Here is a 6,064-nt window from a genome sequence, read left to right on the forward strand (position 1 = left end):
ACGAGTCAGGAAAAAGATCTTGGAGTCATCGTGGATGGTTCTCTGAAGATGTCCACACAGTGTGCAGAGGTGGTCAAAAAAGCAAACAGGATGTTAGGAATCATTAAAAAGGGGATAGAGAATAAGATGGAGAATATATTATTGCCCTTATATAAAGCCATGGTACGCCCACATCTCGAATACTGTGTACAGATGTGGTCTCCTCACCTCAAAAAAGATATTCTAGCACTAGAAAAGGTTCCGAAAAGGGCAACTAAAATGATTAGGGGTTTGGAGAGGGTCCCGTACGAGGAAAGATTAAAGAGTCTAGGACTCTTCAGCTTGGAAAAGAGAAGACTAAGGGGGGATATGATAGAGGTATATAAAATCATGAGTGATGTTGAGAAAGTGGATAAGGAAAAGTTATTTACTTATTCCCATAATACAAGAACTAGGGGTCACCAAATGAAATTAATAGGCAGCAGGTTTAAAACAAATAAAAGGAAGTTCTTCTTCATGCAGCGCACAGTCAACTTGTGGAACTCCTTATCTGAGGAGGTTGTGAAGGCTAGGACTATAACAATGTTTAAAAGGGGACTGGATAAATTCATGGTGGCTAAGTCCATAAATGGCTATTAGCTAGGATGGTAAGAATGGTGTCCCTAGCCTCTGTTCGTCAGAGGATGGAGATGGATGGCAGGAGAGAGATCACTTGATCATTGCCTGTTAGGTTCACTCCCTCTGGGGCACCTGGCATTGGCCACTGTCGGTAGATAGATACTGGGCTAGATGGACCTTTGATCTGACCCGGTACGGCCATTCTTATGTTCTTATGTTATTTATGCTCTATATTAAGGACAGAAAAATCTATCAAATGCTAGGCTGGCCTGAGTGGACGCCTTGCAAGTTACAAGTGCACTGTACTTACATCTTTTACAAATCAGAGACTCGCTCCTCCCCTTTCTTTTTTTTACCCTCGTGCTGTATTTTCTTGGTACTCTGTCCATTGTCTGTTCCATTTTCCCTTAGGGATATTTTTCCTCTCTCCCATTTTCCACTCCTTTTCCAGCCTCTCCTTAGCTGAAAGCAAACCTCATCACATTCACATTTGAACCAAAACTCGCAAACTCACAGGCTTCTCGTGGATTTGAAATGTCAAACAATCTGACTCATCCCTGGTTAACATGGGCCTGGAACCCTCCATGTACTCACCTGGGGTATTTCCATGGGTAGTTCTTTTGCTGGCAGTGTTTCTCCTTTAGCACTGCCCCAACACCTTATAGAAACCCCTTCATTGTGACTTCATGGAGTTTTAGGGGTGGAGCTGGGGAGTGGCCACATGCTCCTTGGCACCATTCACAGCAGCCTGCCCAGATTTCTGCATTAAATTGTATTCACTTTCACTGTCTCCTTTCTGTGCCTGCTGCTCAGCAGCTGCAGGGAGACCCTGCCAGTACCAGTGCTGTGACGTCACAGAAAACCACACAAGGATTCAGAGGTGGAAGGGAGTCTCTTTCCCATGAATCACTAGGATCTATGAGGTTGGGATGACTCCCCCACACTCTATTAGGCACAACTGACAGGAAACCTTAGGGAATTTTCTCTCTTCTCTTGTGGACTTCTCCCTGGAAGAGGCTGGGTTGGCCCACATATAGCCTGGAGCTCACACCTTCTGATTGTCCATCAAATCCGGAGATTGCTGCAGTCTGCATCGTACAACTGCTCTAGCCCTGTGTCTGGTTCTTGGTTTGTTGGATATATTTGGTTACGAAGAGTGTTCTTGTTTTTCAAAGAATTCTTGTGTAATTCTGCATTGTGTGTGTTTTAATACCCTCACAGAGCAACTAAGTACAGTTGTTAGGCACGCTATGAAAAATATATATAGTGTCACTTTAATGCGGAAACTTCATTTATTTGGAACGTGTATACAGTTACACTGTGGTTTGGAAAGCTTGGCTTTTGACAGTTTTATCTGAGTGACTTTTTTTTTTCATTCAGCAAATATCAGGTTTCTTTAAAAAAACAGGTGAAAGGGCCTCTATTCTCATTTGATGAGGATCAGGGCAGTGTCCGCCTTGCTGCAAATACATCTGGTTATTGCAGGAGAATTTCTCAGATGCAGAAAACAATGTTTAAAACAGAAATCTGGGGGCTACTGGCTCCTGACATTTATCAATGCTTCGTTGAAGAACGACCTGACAGCTGCGTACAGCAAAACCTGCTTTCATCTCTGCCCCGTAATCAGTTTTCAAACTCCTGCTTTAATTCACATGAAAATGAAGTGAACTGATGAGTCCGTTACACACCTAGGCTTTCAGATGGGTTATACGTCCCATCCACTGCAAGCCGTGACAGCTATGCAAACCAACTACAGATTCACCAGCGATGACGACACTATTGCCCAGATGCCAACTGCCCCCCAGCCAATCCCACTCCATGCAGCTGTCCTTCCCAGTCAGTAGCTTCCCCTCTATAATAAAAATAGCTTTACACGTCATTATGTTAAAAAATAAACACCAAAAAAGCAAGCACTGGTTGCTGCCTGTGGGAGTCTATATCTTCCAAGGAGTGTTCTCTCTGGCCCCAACCCTTTGGTTCCCCAAACCCTCCTTGTCACCATCAGCTGTTCTATCTCATAAGACATAAGCCCCTTAAGACAGAGATTTCTTCTTTTTGTTTTCACCTATAAAGCACCAGACACACCGATGGTTCTTTATAAACACATTATAATCCTCAGACCTTCCATTGATCCCAGCCCTTTTACCGCTGCATCTCAACTTCCTTGACCATTTTTGTGTTGTGATCCCATATTTTGTGGAATTGCCTTGGCTAAGAGGCACCACAAAAATACATCAGTCTGACAGTCAGGGTCTCGACACCCTAAGGGGAGAGCAGAACCCAAAAGAGCAAGCAACTGAATCACACAGTGTTACTGTGTATAAAAATATTTCAAGTAAGGTCTTTTACCAAAGCTTGTAACATTCAAAACTTGGTCATTATGAGCTATATGGACTGTGGTTATGAATTTATATATTTGTGTAGATATGAAATGGTGATCATAATCTGTGCTGCAACATTCAGCTCCACCTCACAACAGGGAGTGAGCAGGCTGCCTCCCCAACCAGACAAGACTAGCTCCAAGCACCTAGCATTGTACAATCCAGGAGCAGACAATGGTAGGCCATTAGGGTTAATAGGAAAACACAGAGACATCCTGGCTAGAATTTCCCCACCCTAAATAACCATGAGTCACCATGCCAGGAGAGGAAGAGAAAAAGGCAGGGAGGCTGGGGAAGGGTGTGGAAGCCCTTAAACTTTATCTGAAGTTTTTAATCCAGAAACTGAGGTGCAGGAAGCTATCCATGAAATTCCCTCTAAGACCAGTGGCAAGCCAGGAAACTCTTCAGAGGCAATAGGTAGCATATTGGAAAAGGGGATTTGTCTAATGTAGAGGCATAAAGCCTGAAGTTGTGTATTTATGTTTATTTTCTGCGTAACTTGTATGTGTTTGCTTTTCTTTCCAACTTCAGCTTTGAATCGGTGATATTTCTCTTAAATAAACCTTTTGTTTGTTTTTACCCCAAGCAGACCTCTGGTGTGCAGACTGTGTGGGCCTGTGCAGACTGATCACTCTGGGGCTCATTTCATGCCTTCAGGGGTGATGAACCAGAGGGGAAAAGTTGGAATGTCTGGTAGTTAACTTGGGGTAGACGGCTTTGGTGAGACTCGAGACCAGAAAGGCCGTTGGGGTCACCCTGCAAAGAGTAACCAGGCTGGTGGTGGAAGCCAGGGTGAGATCTTTAGACTCGTGGTCTGGCTAGTGGTGTCAGGGCTCTAAGACACAGCAGCATAGCATGAAGGCACCCAAGATGACAGGGCAGGCAGTGACAGAACCTTACTGGTTTGGGTGATCCCCAAAACACCACTACCAGGCATTCTGAAGAAATAGCACCTAGTTTAGAGAGCCTATGCCACTCCAACAGCAGCAGAGGCAGAGTGCAGCTGTGGGGAGGATCTGTGGATGGGAAAAGTAAGTGAGTGGGTGGGAGAGGCAGAGGAAAGGACTAGGTGAGGATGAATGGCCAGTTGCCTTTTGAAGAAAAGCCAAATATCTGTCTATAAGGATGAAGGAGAGGAGGGGGGGTAAAGGGCATTTTTAGACATTTAATTAGGGGTGGGATACAGATCCATCGTCCTCACTGGTGCCGTTTCAAGGTGGTCATGATCAATGGTGAGCCAAGGTGGTAGTAACCAGAGACTCTTATGATCCAGTGGCTGTGTGGTAGCCTATGGAATGGAAAATAAGGTGGTGGGCTCCAGTTCTTACTGGGCAAATGTCCATATTACTGAAACCACCACCAGTGCTAGAGCTTAAATTTTCACTCTTGTCGGCGGTCCCAGCTGAGAGGCCAAAGACCCCACAATCTGTGGAGACTGAACTCTCCTCTCGCCCCAGAAGAAAATAACTGAGAAGCATCAGCCAGGCGACATGAGGAAGAATGCACTGCCACTGCCCATGCTGTAGCTGTTCTGCAGGGAAACAAAGGACTTCAGTCTCCAGAACTGCCAATTTTGCATCATTCGTCTGAACTAAATTCAGAACAAAGGGTAGCTTGTATTAGATAAACAGGCAGAAATGTAATTGGTTTCCTGAACAAAATCAAACCTTAAAATATTTCTGACTCAGCTCAGTTAAATGGGAGTGTGGTTTGGGTCTTTCTCCAACCACTTGCCCATCCTCACTTCACAACATGCATGAGCTACGCCTGCAAGTTAAGGTCTGAGGCCGCAGGTCAGAAGTCCCTGTCAGCCCAGCACTTAAACATCATCGACTTCAGTGAGAAATGGGCACCTGCTCCACCAAATTAGGTGCCTGCTTCAGTGCTTGGACAGATCATGCTGAACTGCTCTGCTGCATAGGGGCCTGAGAACAAAAGCTGAATCGGGGACCACAGAACGAGTAAAAACCAAGTGGAACAATCACAAAATACAATGTTGCTACAGATCATGGCTGGCAGATCAAAGCAAAGTTAGCTGTCCAGCTCTCGTGAAGTCCAATAGGAATTAGGCATTGGCCCTTTTGAAAATCCCATCCAACACTTTACAGTTGTATAGCTACTGAGCATCCTACATAGAATTGCCATACATTCTTCTTTTTATCCCAGAGGTTCATCATTTCAGCCCCAAATTCTCTTGAGTATATTGACACAAGTAGCATGGGACCCAGCAGTGCGAGAAAATCTGAGGTCTGAGAAGATTAATTTGCATTTTTTATAGTAAACAAACACCACACTTCGCCGAGCTCCGCTACTTACCCAGCAGAAAGGCATCTCTCATTTCCCTCGTCAGCCCCTTGCACAGAGACAGAGAACTGCAGTGATAACGAAAATACAAATGATGCCCCAAATTCACAGGATCAGCTACATTCCCCATTCTCCCTCCCCGTCCCCTGACCCCACAGTTCCCATCTTGGAACTGGCATGGGAAAAATGTAGTCGACGCCCAGATCTGTAAAGGTATTTATGTGTTGCTGTGCTCAGCAGTGTGACATCTAACTGACATAGGAGCCTACATCTAATTTTCAAAAGGGATTTAGGCACATAGGTGTCTATCTCCCATTGACTGTTGAGGGAATTTAGACTCCCAAGTGACACCGAGCACGGCAACGCCTAGACACCTATAAAAATCTAGGCCATCATGGCTAGGTGGGGCAAGTGGGCTACCAGGCTGTTCTTCTACCTCTGCTGACTTAAACTGAAATCCTGGAAGACCAATGTTGGAATAGCAGGAAGGAGTTATAGGTCAGGATTGTTGTACCTTAGCCGAGCTGTATCAAGCAGCACCCATCTGCATTGTGTGTACCTCTATACAGATGGAAACTGGCTAATGTATGAATTTAAACTTATGGGCCAAATTAATTCCTGGTGTCAACCCAACAAAATCAATGGAGTTACCCAGGGATGAATCAGGCCCAGTGTATCCAAATTGCTCCGTTATTCAAGGACAGTGTGGCCTAAGAGAGACACATAGTTGGCAACCTGTCACAAATTAAAATAGAACAAGAATTGCAAGCAATGCATGACCC

This window comes from Mauremys reevesii, linkage group 7, assembly GCF_016161935.1.
Source record: "Mauremys reevesii isolate NIE-2019 linkage group 7, ASM1616193v1, whole genome shotgun sequence".
Taxonomy (NCBI): domain Eukaryota; kingdom Metazoa; phylum Chordata; order Testudines; family Geoemydidae; genus Mauremys; species Mauremys reevesii.